The 17,603-nt window shown below is 39.7% G+C and overlaps 1 protein-coding gene across 15 annotated transcripts in view; it reads left to right on the top strand.

The window, feature by feature from the left end:
- Positions 1-17,603, top strand: part of SOX5 (SRY-box 5) — a 641,654-nt gene that overhangs the window by 551,170 nt on the left and 72,881 nt on the right. The window lies entirely within an intron of this gene.

The following is a 17,603-nucleotide window of genomic DNA, read 5'->3' as shown; positions in this document are numbered from 1 at the left end:
GATCCTTCTGATGCAGACTGTAATGCTGTCTAGGTGTAAACCACCAAAAGGAAATGGATTGCCAGGCAGAAAAGCTCTGTCCTGACAAGCACTTTTAAACTGCTTAAAAGTTGTTTACATGATTATGTCCATTTAGGCCATAAGCTCTTCAGAGCAATGACTGGCTCCTCCTACCTGTTTTATGGTACTCAAGCATTTTAGGCACTGCTGTAGTGCAGATAATTAATGATTATCCTAATTTAACACAGACAATTAGAAAACAGGTGGAAAGATACTGAAGAATTTTTTTTTCAGCTACGTGAAAGAGTTGGTCTGGTAGCCAGATGTATATGATTTTCAAACTGCTGATGCAATTTTAAATTTTGAAAGTATTAGGGTGTCCATGAGTCTTAATGACAGCAGTGCAGATGTTCCTCAGATATTACTGATCAGCCACACAACCCTTGTCAAGTCATTGGAATTAAGCAAATGTGATGTCCATTGCTGCAGTTTGGATTTTGCTACCTGCCATGTATGCTTTGCTGGCAGGATGAAGCTGAGTAAAATTTGGGACTAAAAGGAAACCAAAATCCAAATCATCTGTAATTCTGCATGATCTGGATTGACGGTCTTTTCTAGAAACAAGAAAAAAAAAGTCCCGTGCTCTCCATTGCAAACGAGTCTCCCCGCTCACTGTTATTTGCCAAGTCACATGGAAACAGCAGAGCTTTATACCTGCTTGGAAAGGCTCAGTGTTTATAACCAGTACGTGTGAAATGCATTCTCAAACTCTGTTTGGCCCACATCAGTATGAAGTAGACATCAGTAGATATTTCAGTTGTTTGGCCAGCGTACGAGAGCGTGGGACACAGTCCTGGGGAGGATCTTTTTTTTTTTTTTTAAATTTTATTTTAACACAGCCAGCGGAAGTTAGCTGAGTTTCACAGAAATAGCTGCCAGTGTGTAAGCTGACACATTCCATGCACCACAGAGGTTAATACATTCATTCCTATTGTGCCTTTGTATGAAAAGCTACACTGTCTGTGTGTTAGTTTCTGATTCTGTGAGTTACAAATACCGTAGGCGGCTTAAGAATCATGGGAGCCATAAAAGTCATCCCTTTGAAATGAATTTTGAGGAGTAACGTCAGTATTGATAAAGTGCTTATAATAGCCAAACTCACATGAACAGACATATGGAAGAAAGAGGGGAGGGGAAAGGAAAAACAAACATGGAGCTAGCTAGCAATGAGAAAACAGAGGTTTGAGTCTAATTCTTATTTTTCATTCAGGCTAGTCCTAAAATAATCTGTCAGCGCTCCAGTAAGTTGGGAGAATGGTTTACTTTCATTTCAGGACCATCTTTGGGCTGTATCTGTGCATGCTGTGGGCTGAAGTATTCTGATTAAAATAGTCTTTGTCACAATGTCAGTTTTCTTGTTAAAAGGTGGGCTTTGTGCAAATGTGACTGACTTCATAAATATCTTAGGATGAGTTTAGGTTGTGGAAAATTTGAGAACCTCAAAGGCCTCTTGTTTCTGTGCAATGAAGAACATTAAAATGAAAATACTGAGCAAATTCACCTATGTTGTTTTGCTGCATGTTATTTAGTCTGGAATTAAAGGGGGAGAGTTTGGCAGCCACTCAGTGGTAAAAGTTCAAATTACTGACTCTGTAGACTCCCTTGAATCTTTCAGACTCAACCTCTAAGGCTATGTTTATGATGGAAAAAAATTAAAGTTGTCTTTCTTCGTGTGTTATTTTCAACTATCAGTGCAACCTGTCTACTAGAAATTGGGCATACCACTTAAATTCTGGTGTCATTTGAAAGAGCCAGGCTAGATGCACTTTGAGAATGGTTTTATCATACAGTGGTACTCAGGATGGCCACTGAGCTATGCTAACATGACTGGAGCTGAATCTAGTGTAGCTGCTAACCTAGAAAGATTATGCCTTCCAAACTCTGTAGAAATCCAGTTTAGCTCAGTGACGATGATGACTTTGTTGAGTCACAAAGAAACATTCATGATATTTTTTTATGAAGAATTGGCCCAAACCCACCTTTAAATGGCATTGCACTCTCTTTCAAGGGGGAACTCTTCTTACTTCAGACATTCCCGTGCATTACATATAACCACAGTGTTCCCTACAAACCCTCTGTCATCTGGTCATCAGACAGTAAAAGGTCAGGAAAGTACAATGTTCCTTCTTTTCTTCTTTTTCTATCCTCCCTATCACTCATCTTTCAGACTTTGTGTACTTAAAGCAGTGGTTTTCAGGGGAGATCAAAGGACCTGACACAATGCTCAGTTTGTTGCTCCCAGCAGAATTTGGTACACAACATTATCTTAGTGAAGACAAAGCCAAGGAATTTTTCTTGTTTGTTTGTGTAGTGATAAACACATCTTTGTTATTTCATTAGAGAATTTTAAGTCGGGTTAAGGCTTTAGTAGTGTACCATGAGATCAACAGGAAGTACCTTTTTATCCCTGGTTGTCAAAAATTGAATTTTCTTTTTGTAAATGAAATGAACACTGTATTTATAGAAGAACAGCTAACACCTGGTTGTTTTCCAGTGGCAAAGAAACTCTTTATCAGTGAAAATGTAATCTCTCATTTTGAAATCCCCTGTTGATTCCCAGTGAAATCTGAAGCCCTCCATTTCTCTCCCTGCCTTTTGAGTCCACACTGGGATATACAGATTCTGTCATCTGATATCTGCCACAATTAGCCATACATGATTGCCTTTATTTTCAGTATCCACAGAGAGACTAATGACTCAGTGAGAATGGAAACTAAAACTTACATTGTTAGGTGCTGCAAAAGGAGTAGATGGATGGGGCCATATTGGAGAAGCTGGAACTAACATGATGCAAGTGTGAACCTGTCCTCTGATAAAGTGCTACCTATCAGAACTGTGTATTCACTCATTCCCACATTTAATGACATAAATGCCATTTGAAAAAAAAAAAAGTTTTAGCTTTCCTCTGTTAGTGAGAAGACTCGGTCCTGAATGTTGTGTGAAGTGTCATTTTAAAATACACTCTCATTGCAGTAAAATCCCTCTTGGTTAGCATCTGAGTTTCTTCTGTTAGTTTTTTCCCTCATAAATATCATATGGTCTTGTTCTTCAGGAGGGATGCAGCATGGTGATTCTGTTTCAAATGAACAAGAACAAAACTGAGCACAGCCTTGCCGCTGTGTTCTACTGACTGAGGCTAATGAGTCCAAAGTACTGCTGTATGCCTTATATGCACACTATGTTTTCCTATATGGTTTGGCAGATGAGGCAGTTAAATTCCTCCATCTTGAAGATCAACATTCAAAGCTGTAAGCATAGATATCATGTAACAAGTTTTACACAAGCTAAACTGAAGTGATTATTCTAATACCGGTCATCTCGAGCATCGCTCGTATGAAAGAGATGATTCCAGAAGTCTGAGCAAATTCAGTATAACATTATGTCTGATAATTTCTTTTCTGATTGAAAAAAATATTTCCTGCATGCTTTCTGAGCATTAGGAAACGAAGGACCTGATTGCATGATCTGAAAACTGATAGGAATCCACACCATTGGGAGTGCAAATGGTTCAGATTTCCCAGATTGCTGGTTTGATAACCAGATAGTGACAACGACTGATTAATTGGCAGTAATACAAATGCTGTATATACCCATAACTACATTGAAAGATCATGCTGGATGTATAATGACAGCTGCCCGTGTAGTCTTACTGCATGGACATTTTGTGTCCTGTCAAAACAGTATAGTAGTCTGATGTAATACAGATTTCCTGCAAACATCTGCTCTTGGAAAAAAAAACACCCCAAAAGGTTTTTTGAGTGCAGACCTTTTTCCAAAGAAAAAATTTTCTTCCCTGTTCATCTTAGCATGAAACAGGACATCATAATTATTTTGGTTGTGTTCAACATTATGACCAAACCTGTCACTATATGAATCAGGAGAACTTCATGTCAGTGTACAAGTCTGAAAGCATTTTAGCTGGGTCTCAGTCCTGAACACCAGTCATTAGAAGAGTCATGATTTGTTCTCGTTGGCTGTTTCTATAAAGATGATGAGTAGATTCAGACTCTAAACATATCTGGAAAAATAGTTTGGCCAGGTTTTTTAGTCTCCACTTTCTTTGTTACGTACATGGGTCAATTTAGTTTTTCTTACTACAAAGCTATTCTCTTAGTTGTGTGGGAAGATTCATACCAAGGGCTGAATTAAAATGGAATTTAGCATGCGTACTCTGGACCATATTTTTGGAAGAATTTGGGCCACAAGCAGGCACTGACATAAGTGACTTGATTTTGAGAAGTAAACCTGTTTGGAGTTTGAGGGCTTTTCAAAGTTGTTCATCTTGCTGTTATTTATGTGTTTGACTCATTTCGAATTTTCCTTTGGGAAACTTTGCTTCTATATATCTTAAGGGTCACATAATCATCTGTGGTCTCCATGTTTGTTTTGCTTGAAGGAAATGGAAAGGGTAGACCTATTTAACAGGTATACAGTCACTGATCAGAAGGTAGACTGTTCCAATGGTCCTGTGAGTGTTACATAAAACTTCTGTGGCCCATGAAACAAAACTAAAGCGCAAGCACTGCCTCTTCAGTTAGGTACCCTTCTTTTTTCTTACCAACTTCCTTTTGACTTCTGCAGGAAAACTACATCTCTCTACTTGCCACTTGTCCTTATTTCTCTGAAGTACCTCCTTCACTCTTATTTGAAATGTTGCTGATGACAGAACCTCCTCTTGCCCTTAAAGAGATGTCATGATATTTTCATGCATTGATTGTCAAACACATTTAATTACTGGGGTTTTTTTGCATATCTCTTAACTGATTTCTTGTTATAATCTGTAGACATAATCAGTTTTGACCAGATTAAGTAGTTGGCCTTCCAGTGTTACAGCATCTCAAGTGTGTGAAAGAAGGTCCTGAAAAAAACTGTATGAACACTGTAGTGATGCATCTGAATACTGAAAACTTTATTCTTTGTATTGGGGAATCAACTTGGTAGAGATGCAAAGACATTAATTATTTCTGATTGAGAAGAAAAGTCTGATGCCCCATTAGTGTCTCTACAGAATGTACCCAAGAGGTGGCAATACTTTATCCGTTATTCATTTACTCTGCAGTCCCCACTCATGACCTCTTTGGGATATTACTGTAACTTCTTTGCTTACAAGAAGGTAAATTGTTTCTTAGCAGTGGAAGGTTATTCTTTCTATTTGCTGGGTAGTATCTTCCTTTTAATGCCATCTAAGCTGGCTTTTCAACCGTGAGAGTTAGTATGCGTTCCCTGTTTGCTTTTTTACTTTACCTGTTCTCATTAATTGGACTCTGACTTAATTTGTGGGGAATGAATCATTAGTGCATGGTTTAATTACAATATTATAATACTCATGCAATCCACTTAAGCATAAAAAAAGCAGAATTAGTTTTTCACTGCGAGCCCACACATCTGGGAAAAAAAAACAACTAAGTGCATGAAAAGTGACATTTCTCATTAGCATAACCAAAAGATGGCAGTTGTCCATCTGCCATTAGCTCAGTGTATCACTGTGCTGTTTCCGATGGCCATCGCAAATAGAGATAATAATAGGAGTAATAAAGCAACATAATACGTATATGTTTTTGTTAGATGCCCTTTGAAATAGTTTTTAAAATTGCTGCCTTATGCAGATTCTATATTCCCTGCTTCTGTCCACCACTTCTTTCTGGCTCTGTAAGGGAATGTGTTGGCCACTAGATATTCACCACCTGTTCTGCAAAGGGATAGCCAAGATGGTCATTTTGGAAGAGATCAGTGAAGACCAAGGTGCTTCAACAAGAAAAATGTGGGGCCCAGTACTCTTCATGTAAATGAAGCTATGACCATATAAACACAGTAAAGATCTCTATGTGGGTGTGGGGTAAGTTGTCTTCAAAAAATTTGAATTTCAGAAGATTTCTTATTTTTTTATGAAGTCCTAGTGATGATTTTAAGATATTCGTTAAACTATGTATAACTAAGGTGTGAGGTGAGGGGCTATTGATTGCCAAAGGCTTTTTTGAGCAATCCCTATGTTTTTAAATGGAAAAAGTTCCTCTCAATTAGCTCAAAAGCAAGCCTTGCAACACCGGGATGCAGCTAGTCCTCACTTTGCGGATACCTGCTGAGAGCAAGAGATTGTGATAGATTGTGTAAAAGCATGAACCACAGAACATACCAGCTCAAATAAATCTTGTTCATGGTGGGTAAATGGGCTTTGTAGTTGGTGTCTAAACAGCCCACACTTGCCTTTGATGTAATCTTATACAATGTCATGGGTAAACTCAATATATTCTATCAAAATAGATTTGAATGAAAAGCTTGATCACGTCATTTTTGCAGAATCCAATCAATTTACTAGAGCCAGTCTTTACAGCGTACTACATATAAATGTTTTGTATTTTATTGAGCGCTGTGAGTGTCTGAGCATACGCACAGTGGACATTTACAGGCAGTAAATACACATGATAAAACAATATCATGGCTACTCTGAGGGTTGTCAGATTATAACTCCCTCCCCAGCCCTCCAGGGGAAAGAATTAGCAGTGGTAGCGTATTCATTTTATCTAGATTAACAGTCCCTTCTGCATAACTTTCAGATTCCATCCATATCTATGAAAAATGAAAAAAGACTGAAAAATGACCAGCCTATCTGCCTTCCAGTTTTAACTCAGGCCTGCTGTTTGCTAGCAGACCTCTGTCTGCATGAGTGAGTTTTCTTGTAGGTTAAAGAGACTGAATTCCCTCTTCCCCCTCCCTCCGACCCTGAGCCTGCAGGGCAGACAGACAGAAGCACACATATGATTAATACAGCACAGCTGCAGTAGTAACTCATTTGCATATGTATTAATAGAGGCAAAAACAACAATTCAATTACATACAGAGACATTCTGCATACTAAAGAACATATGCAAATAGCCTGGAAAAGGTGCAGCCAGCATTTTCTCCGACTTCCCTGAGCCCATATGGGCTAATATCAGAACCTAGCTGTTTTCAAGAGTCCCCTTTAAGAAGAACCTGTTACAAGATGCTTATACAGCTATTACTCCTCCTCCCCCCCATCCCCTGGGTTCCCATTGGCGTTTGACATTTGGACAATGGAAATAGCACATCTTTTCCATGTTATTTCCTGTTTACCAGCCTTGAGCTTCATATTTTTGTATCTTTATGAAAGCCCCAGCATGAGGAAACCAAATCCTTTGCCTCGTCTTCCATATGAACACATTTATCCTATTTTTCTTTTACCTCATCATTTGTATTGTTTCCATTTTGCTTTTTCCTTCTCTGCCACAAGCTTTCTCTTATCTTCTTGACTCCTGTGAATTAGCAAAAGGTGACTGTTTCTGTGCCTTTTTCTTGTAGTGACCTTATATGTCTGATCATAGCATAATTCACTGATTTTCTGCTAGGGAACTGTTAATACTTTTAATGGATCTAAAAGGTGTCTCCGAGAAGTTAACCTGTTGTGGATCTAAAAAGTGTCTCAGAGAAGTTAACCTGTTGTAGATAGACTGTTATGTCATGATACATTGGTCCTTGTCTCTACTAAGAAGGTTGTTCTCAAATGGAAAAGATGAAAAGCCCCGAGTATTAAGTATTTCATGCTACAGCTGATGCGGATCTTGATAACTGGTACAGAATCTGATTCCAGTAATAGAAACAGATGTGCTCTAAATCTCACGGGAATTTAATAGGCAGTAGTTTTGAGCATCTTTCAAAAGCAGGTTGAAACTATTCCAGCATTGGAACATAGGCTATAGGAACACTTACTTAAGCTATAAACAGTTCCTTTATCTGTAAGTTATTCCTTATGTTAGTTTGTGTTATAACTAAAACCCCCACATATGTGCTCAGTATGATTTTCATATAGGTCATGCACACGCTGTGATATGCAACAAAATGGTAGACCATGATCCATAACCAGTACCCCGACTTCTGGAAAAGTGTGACATTTAACATTGGCCTTCATGGACTAGATAGTTAGAGCTCTATTTCAACTTGAAAAGAGATAACAAATCACTAAAAACTTTTGGAAACCTGACAAAGCCATTAAGATGCCCAACTGTCCTGTTTGGGTGGCAACCCTCTGTGTTTCAAGCAGTTTGAGTTACTGGCCATTTGTTTGAAACGTCTCCGTGGTGTGAGCAGGGAAAAATAGGTCATGCAAGAAAGAGTGTGTAACTGTCTGGCAAGCGTGCTTGTGAGGTCAGGTCATCCTTAATTTCTTTTCTCTTGCAAAAATGTTACACTTCTTTCTTTTTGGGGTTAGCCTGACAGACGGAAGCAGATTACTCCTTGATTATTTATAAGGCATTAATTTTAGATGAATATTGCTGAAGTAACTGACATCATAAGTAGTTTTAGCAGCCAGCAGAAGAGCCTGTTTGCAGATTGGAATATGACAGTCTTCACTTACACAACGTCCTGTCTAGGACAAAGTCTGAAGTGTATGAAATAAGACATGAGAAGTGGAGGCATATATATCAGCTAAGACTTTGTTTATACTTCTGTGCGATATAACCGGGACTTCGGATGGTTGGAGTGGTGGTGTCGATGTTGTGAGTTCAACCAGCTGCAAGACAAAAACAGTGTCAAAATAGCAGCAGCGGCAGCACCTGCCCACCAGTGTTTTAAATCAGGGTGGGCAAAAACCATCTGAGAATTGTATTATACTTCCCCAAAGTAACTTCTGTTGAAAAAGAAGTAGACAGCAACCTTTTTATATATACCTTGAGATAACCGAAACGATGCTTCCGTCCCTATGCTGGAAACAGAGAAAACCTGTGAAGTATTTGTGTTTCACAGAACACGGTGTTTTATGATTTACATTTGTTTAGAATTAATTCTCCCTGGAAAGGTCTGTATGAAAAATCTGGTAACAAAACCAAAAAAAACCTTCCTTTTTTTTCCCCCACTTTGTGCCCTTTGCGAATTCCAGACACTGGGTTTTGAAAGAGTTGGCTTATGCTACTGGTTTTCCTATTATGTTGTTTGCTCTTTTCAGAGGGATGTTGCTGAAAAGAAGATTATATAATCATGCAAATCAGATTGTATAATCCTGAGCAAACTGTCCGGCGGGGGGAGAGGATGGGAAACCACACCAAGTGGGGCTTGGCTGGCTGCTGGGGGACTCGCTATGAAACCATAAACTGAGGGGTTACGGGCCTCCTGTAAAACATGAAAGCTGCAGTCAGACTAGTGATTTTTTCCGAATATTTTTGGAGTTCACTGTCTTCATGCTGAGCTCTGCCAATAGTGTATATTTACAGTGCCTCAGCAGAACGTCGTGACAGACAAACACACAGGAAAACTGCAAATCTCTGACATGCACACGCTTCAGTGCTTGAGGAACAATGCTACAAATAACAACAGCAAGAAACACTGACTTACACAAACTAACTACTTACTGACACACACTTACTTCTTTAGGTCCACATTAAATTACTGCATTGTATGCGTCCTAGAACTTAGCGCAAGAAATTCTCCCTTGAGATCTTGCTAGCTCCGTTGTACTTGGGTCATATGACGTGAATTGCTGTTAGATGCAGTTTGGTATAATCTATGAATGTGTAAGCATTTTTATTTATGTCATTTCTTACTGCAGTCTTGTTTATGGCCATTCTTTTTTCTCCAAAGTTTAGGTCATTTCCAACTGGCAAGGCAGAATGGGATAGAAATAGCAAACAGAATAGTAAATATGTACATGGGGAGCGTATCACTGGCCTGTGATATAAATTGCACATGGCATGAACAGTGAAAGCCATTAAAAGTTCCTGTGCTCTTATTCTTAACCTGTCTTTCTTAAGTCTGATTCCTTGCCAGGCTTATTCCTTGCCAGGATATTTGAGCACCTTTTATGAATGGAGGCTAATATTAGGCACAGTTTGAAACTACAAAATACCTATTTACTGTAGACTGTAGATGTAAACATTAGACAACAAGCCACTGAAGTCAGGATGCTTGTTCTGTTTGTATTCTTTCCAAAGTCATCAATTGAACTTAGCTCAATAGAGGATACCATCGTATCTGGAGATGTAACTTTCAGAGTGTTAATTATTCTGTTGTGCCTGGATAGCATAAGCCTGTTCCTGAGGTTAAGTCAGAGTGCAATTATTTCCTCAAAATTTAGGTTCAGTTCCCTGAAATTCCTTTTCTTCTTTCAGAAGTGCTTAATGTTTTTAGCTCGAGTGGATTTTGTAAGATCAATCTAAATAATAAAATTTGGAGGCAGCCATACCTGTAGCTCTGAGGTCCCCAAGACTAGCTTTAAAATTTTGTAACCTCCATGAGCTCTGCTGGTCTCTAGAGTTTGAGTCTAATTCCTGGACTAGCTTCTAAGTATCCCTTTCTCTTTGCCTAACTGCCTTATTTGTTTGTCATTTTTACCAGTGGTCTGTTTCTGTTCCTCTCCATTCATTGTACAGGTACAAGTACTGCAGACTGCTGGATTTACATTCCTTAACCCCTTAGCTGTAGAGACTGGTCACATCACAGATAACTTATCCAACTGGAAATATGCTGCAGATTTGTGAAATCATCTATCTCAGAGGCTGACAAACTCTGGAATTACAGAGAGCAAGGCTGTCAGGAAGCCTTTGTGTGAATTGTCTTTCCCTAATTCACAAAAAATACAAATCAAACTGAAAAGCAGAATACAAGAAAGAAAAACAATTTTAAAAGACAGTGTGTGGTTTTAAGCTGGGAGAAGCTTTGAAATCAGTGTTCTGTGATTATCAATATAATAGGAAAGCAGTAAGAAAGTTTCAAATGCTCTCATGGTAGCAGAAAGTCAGATTTTTAAAAGTGTTTTCCAACTATATCTGCACCTCCATGTCTTGCTGTTTAGAGTGATTGCTCTTGCTATTTAAAAGCTGCATTACATCAGAGGCTTCTAGCTGTACTGCAAGCTGTACTTCGCTTTAGTAACCACAGCTGTGCCACATACTGCACCAGCAGTGGCTGACAGGGGCAATCTGTTTGTGGCATATTGAGGGAGTCAAATTGTCTTTGGGGACTGCTGTGGAATGGCTTTTTTTCAGTTTCTTCCTGTAGGTGCAGTGTCTGTTTCCCCCAAAGGGGCCTGGGGCTGCCAGTTTGTGTGCAAGGGAATGAGGTTAATCCCTCAGAGATGTGGGGTGCCTTGAGGGGTGGTACCCGTCCCCCTGCCTGATGTGCTCAGGGGCCCAAACAGCAGCATCCCTGCGTGCCTCCCTGTGGATGTTTTGCTGGAGAAGGCTGGCTGTCTTTCAGCACACCTGGGCAGCAAGGCCAGTGGCTCTCTGCCCCTCTGAAGGTTAAGTGTCCACTCTGCGGGTTACTCCTCTCTCCACACTGGAGTGCAAGTATCATATCTGGCAACAAAGCCTTTTCTTTTTCTTTTCCAAGCTCTTCTTTTCCCTTCCATGGCTCAAAACACTCTTTCCAAAATTTAACAGTGTGTTCTCCATTAATACACCAAAACATTGCAGCTTGTGATAGTGTTATTAAAGTGTTTTTATGTAATTAAGGGAACCAAATGGATCTAGCTGAATTTGGCAAAACCACATGGCTGAAGTCCTAGTTTATCTCTGGTGTTGATTTTACCATTAAACTCTGAACTTCTGAAAATTACAAAATTCACAGTAGAAATGCTAATAGGTGTGCTACATTTTATAGTAGGTTAAACTATCCTTAAATATCACTTACTTTCTCCGCAGTAGTTCTGCGTTGGTATTTGTTCAATATTCCAGTGTTTATTTTACAGACTCGAGGCTTACTGGTGTTTAGGTTAAGAGTCATAGAATGGCCTGGGTTGGAAGGGACCTTGGACATCATCTCATTTCCAACCCTCTGCCATGGGCAGGGACACCTTCCACTAGACCAGGCTGGCCTTGAACACTGCCAGGGATGGGGCGACGGGGCAGCCACAGTTTCTCTGGGCAACCTGTTCCAGTGCCTCATCAGTGGAGAATTTCTTTCTAATGTCTAATCTAAACCTACTCTCCTTCAGTTTGAAGCCATTCCACCTCGTCCTGTCACTCCAGGCTCTTGTAAATATTCTCTCTCCATTTTTCTTGTAGGGTCCCTTCAGGTACTGGTAAGGCCACAATTCAGTCAGCCTGAAGCCTTCTCTTTTCCAGGTTGAACAATGACAATTCTCTCAGCCTTTCCTCATAGGAGAGGTGCTCCATTCCTCTAATGCTCTTGATGGCCTCCTCTGGACTCGCTCCAACAGTTCCATGTCCTTCCTGTGTCAGGGACCCCAGAGCTGGATGCAGCACTGCAGGTGGGGTCTCACCAGAGCAAAGGGGCAGAACCACTTCCCTCATACATGATGTGTTTATACCTTCCACTTAACTTGCTGTCCTGCTGTACCAGTAGTTGTCTTACAATATGGTTCCTTTTAGGACTATCCACCCTACTTGCCTATCAACCCTACTTACCCCATTCCCATTATCATGGCAGCCTTGCTTCTTGCTGAATACTAGTCTGACATACTGGTGGCAAAAGTAATTTAGACGGTGTATATCAATGTGTGTTAGGGAAAGATTTTTAAAGAGCCCTGAAGGGATTTGGGAGCCCATCAATAATTAATTTCTTACGGTGGCTTTGAAAATAGGATATGCAACATTCACACTTAATCCTCCCTCCTTTCCACAGCTGTTTTATTTTTTCTGTGTTTCGTTGTGTGGAAAGGAAGCAGTCATCAAAATTATATCAGAATGTTTGGTGATGAGGTGCTGTTCATTTGGTAACGCAGTTTTCATTGGATGCAGTGAAAGACACGAGTACTCAGCATTTCCTACCTCTAGTCCGAGCTGGTCAAACTCACATATCTGTGGTAGCTTGTATTTCAGTGTATCATGACTCCTTTCACTTTAAGTGGGGGAAAAAAAAGAAAGAATGAGTATAATTTCCCAGCGTTTTGTGTTGTGTACTAGGATGTCATATCCCACATACTCATCCCTTAGAATTTTATTGTCACACAGGTGTGGGACTCCAGCCAAACTCAGTGCTGCCCCAAAACCAGTGTTGAGTACCCTCATTTTTATCCTACTGTGTGGTCATGGAAAGGTGGACCTGTATACATGACCTGAGCTCAGACAGAAGAAGGTAGATAAGAAGAGATTCTGAAAGGAACCACGGCTTACTCAGTTAAAACTCAAAGTATTACACTTAGATTTAAGCATTTTCTCAAATCTGGTTGATTTTTTTTTTTTTGCATCAGTTCATTCAGATTACTTCATTTCACTTCACGTTAATTGCTGCTCTGAAGTAGGTCCTTAAGGGATCCAGGATAGGTGGGTGCTTTCACAGCAAAAGTTTCCTATCACACTGGGTGGCATTACAGGTTTGATTTCACTAAAAGGTATTGTTCCCCATTCAAGTGTAGAAAGAAATTACTACTAAAAACCAAGGAAATGTTAGATTTTAAAAAAAAGCTGATTTGTCACTTTGCTCATTGACTATGAACTGAATAGACTTCTAACCCTTAAAATACTTTCTCCCCCCTTTTCCTTTTTATTGCCTGGAATCTTAAGAGCTTTATCATTTGCAGTCATAAAATGAAAATATACACCAAACCCTCAAAGGGCAAGTATGAAATTAAATTATATTTGGGCAGCTGTAACCTTTTAAAACGATCAGATTCCAGTTAATGTATTTCTTCCTGTTCCGAGTGCTGCCATGGTGTTTGATGGTGGGAAGCAGTCCAAAGGGCATTGGGAGATAATAAATTCACTGGAAATTTCACCCTGAGGCGAGCCTCGATACACCAAGGCTTCCATTTAGCAGGACTGACCTAAAAATCTTGTCACATCCAAAGGTCACTTAGGTTGAGGTTGGTGTGTCCCATCTATCTTTCCCTGGTGCAAAGAATGACAGCTGAGCTCATAAACAGCCATCGGAATATGGAAGACAAGCAGGGGGGAGAGGGAAGAAGGATAATACCACTGACAACTTCTTAGATTTCCTCTAGGCCAATGAGAAAAGATACCGTCTTTGGGGTTGCTTGTTTCAGCTTCTGCAGAAGTGGCAATTCAAGTCAAAGAGGTTACAGTTAACTGTGGTGGTGTAAAACAAGGGATTCCCCACCTGTCTGCAAATGCCAAGTAATCCTACACATTATACTGTCCCTGAACATATCCTACTTGCCACCAGTCTTGTTAGTCGAAGCAGTTTAGAGTTTTTACAATGCCTTACTTTCAAGGAGGGTCAGAAGTCTAAAAGGCTGTCAGTGATGACACTGATAGGTGTCATCTGTAAGAACAGTGGTTCTAAGGGAAACAGATTGACACTAATTATAAACAATACTGGAAGGTAAGATATTTTCAGTCTCATGAGAAAAATCTGTGATGTACATCCTCTAGGATGTTGCTTATCCTAAGCTTATTAAAATCAGTATAATACTCCCACACAGCAAATTGAAGCAAAAGGCCTTTCAGGATGGCTGTTGTCTACCAGTCAAAGTTCTTTCTTCTGCCATGGGAAGCTCTAGTAGATCCTTCCTGTGCTTGCACTTTATTAAATACTGGGGACAGGGCTCAGAGTTGCATAGCAGAAGTGTATTTGAAGGACGAAGATCTAACTTACCATAATTGATCTTACTTAATTGGGGATGAGCCCTGCAGCATATGTCCGTTGTATCCTAACAGTGTGAATCTCCTTCTCAAAATTCCCTAGGAGGAGAATGAGAAAGGCTGGCTGCCAGTCACTGCTGGGATGCAGGCAAGAAAGATTCCTTCTTCTGCATCCTGCCTTGGTCGGAAAAAGAAACTGTAGTTGGTGTTCAGTGTCCTTCTGAAATGTGGTAACATCCCACTGTTTGAAGAAAGATACCTTGTATGGTGTAAGCACTGCTCTGATCCTTTTTGAAACATTAAATTGAAGATAAAAATTAAAACTAAATAATTTATAAAATCAGTGTAACCTTGGACATACACAAAAAAATCCGAATGAAACACACATGTTCCATAATTTGCAAGATATTGAATAAGTTAGAAATCTAACTCCTTCTGGGAATTTGCTGACGTCTCTCCATGAATTTTACTAAATCAGATCCTTCTGAGGAGGATTGTAAGTTGTATGTTCCTTTACTTGTTAAAACTAAATGGAGTATAACTGTTATTTTCAGAAGTATTTCACACATTCTTACAAACATACTATATTTGAGGCAAACACAGTAAAGAAGGGCAAGATTGGCCAGCTGTCAGTGTTTGTCTTCATTTTCCTTGGGTTCACACTCTACTTTATGTTAACATGTATGTTCTCTACACAAATCCAAAGTAATTTGCAGGCAACTTTGGGGGAGTTATATGCCCTTTCCCACATGTTCTCTGCTGAAAATGTAGCTGTGTGCCTCACCAGTTGTACGGCTTTGAGGAAGACAGAGTCGCTTTCCATCTGACTTGTGTTTAACAAGAGAAAAAGGAAATGTGTGTTTTTCATGAGTTTCAGAGAGGAAAGATATATTTCTCCTTAAAAAATTCAGCTGCTGACACAAAATTTAAAAAATTACATAGACATGCTGAGCACGGACTAGTTAGTTTTTTCGTTGTTTATACTGAGGATGGTGGGATGAGAATCATCTTTAGCCATGGATGCCTAACATGTATAATTTATCTGGCATAAAGTTGCAGGCTCCATTTTAGTTTTTATAAAAGGAGCTGAGGGCGATTTGCTCAAGACTGGTCAGGTGGATTCCCCACTTATTCCCAGTTTGTGTCACTTTTCTGCTGTGGTTCAGTTTCTGTTTTCATTTGCCCACGCAATTCCTGTTAGTAAACAAGTAATGCTGGACCATAAAGTCAGAATATTTCTGTCACTGCTGTTGGGACATGGAGCCTCGAGACCAACTGACTTTGTATTTCTGTAGTGGTTGGAATTTGGGAAAGTCATGGAGTTGGAGTCAGTGCAGATGACTTCTTAAGTGCCAAGTATGTGTAGCTTCCCTGTGTCAGTTGAGTTTTCTGTCCTTGGGAAGAGGAGATATCCCATTGTGCTGGTCTCAGTACATTGCTTCCCTACATTTTTATAGCCATGTTCATCCCATTTCATGCCAGATGACTTTGGAAAATTGTCAGCGGTCCTGAAATATGTTAATCTTGTTAAATACATGATGGAAATATAGATGGTGAGAATAAGGATTGCATTTAATGCCTGCGATATTGGCAAGTGTTTTTATGTTACTTTAGATGCTGCTTTTATTGTAGTGAATATGATCACTTTGACCAAAGGCCTGTATTATGCCATGGTGTTAGCTGGAGAAGTTGAGAGATATTTTACAGTTGCTGACTTTGGCAAAAACAAGAAGTATCCCAGCGTAATGGAGGACTTTACTGTTTCTTGCATTATTCATGCTTCCCACGCTGGAGTCACAAACACTGGGTAATGTTAATATTTGTCACGGAAAAATTTAATTGGCGGAAATGTTTCATATATTAGCGATAGATGGGAGGACCCACTAGAGACCTTCCCTGTTCTGGACTGTTATGGATTCCTTTAGCACTATCCCTGATAGTGATAAAGGAGGGGACTGTATGGAGTGGATCGTTGCTGCATGGAGGGGAGTGAGGAGGATCCCTGCTTGACATTCCCAGTCTTTCCTGGAACGGAGATATATTTACCAGTTGCTAACTGAAGAAGCAATGAGTACTGTTCACCCTCCCACTGCAGTGAACAGCCAGTCTTGGAGCAGCATAAAAAGGGTCAATCAAATAGGTCGTACATCATATGAGGAGGCAGATGTTAGAACATATTGTAATGGATTGCTGTGCAGTGTGTGAAGATGGCTTGTGGAGCACGGGGATGGGGGGAGAGGAGCAACCAGCAATGTTTTCTGTCATGGTCGCTGAAAATATCCAAATTTTTGAGAAAAACTTCTGAAGGCAGGAAATTAAAGCGTTAGCATTCCTGCTATGTTAGACTTGTGGGTAGAATGACGGAGGTAGAAAAGGAATAGAAGCATGAGTTCCTCTGTAATACTCCATGTAATATGAATAAGTCTAGGTATTATCTGTGCTTTGCCAAAGTCAGTGTTAGCCTTGGAACGTGTGAGTATTTTACCTGAAAAAAAAAATTACTGAGCTTCAGACTATATTAAACACAGAACTGCTAAAATAGCTTCTATTTTAGCAGCGCCCCTAATTCACACCCACTCAAACACCTCCTCGCTCGTTAACCCCATCATCAGACCCAAGTAACTCAAGTGAAATGAGATGGCATTAGGAATGAGGTAATGAACAAAGATTTCTGGATAATGTTATTACTTCATGATAGCAGCTCTTGTTAGTGTGACTACGGTAAAAGCTTCTCGGTATTTCCATTGCAAACTCTTTGGTACTCCCACCCCTTCTGCTTTGCAGACGACTACTCAGCCAGAAGCAATTTAAAATTTGCTTTTACATCGATTTTGGCTCTTGTTTTGAATTGAAAAGAGTTTAGTGTTTTGGTACTGCTTTCTAAAACATAAAAATTGCTGGGGTTTTTCCTCTTAATCCAAATTTCCAGATGAACAGTTTAAAACACGGATTAGCTCTTTTTATAACCCAGTCACGTTATTAACAATTGAAAAATATCTCCTAAATATGCACAGTAATTTCTGTATTTTA

This window comes from Lepidothrix coronata, unplaced genomic scaffold, assembly GCF_001604755.1.
Source record: "Lepidothrix coronata isolate B3197 unplaced genomic scaffold, Lepidothrix_coronata-1.0 Scaffold10, whole genome shotgun sequence".
NCBI classification, from domain to species: domain Eukaryota; kingdom Metazoa; phylum Chordata; class Aves; order Passeriformes; family Pipridae; genus Lepidothrix; species Lepidothrix coronata.
Note: the sequence above shows the minus strand (reverse complement) of the source record. Positions and strands in the feature narration are given on the sequence as shown.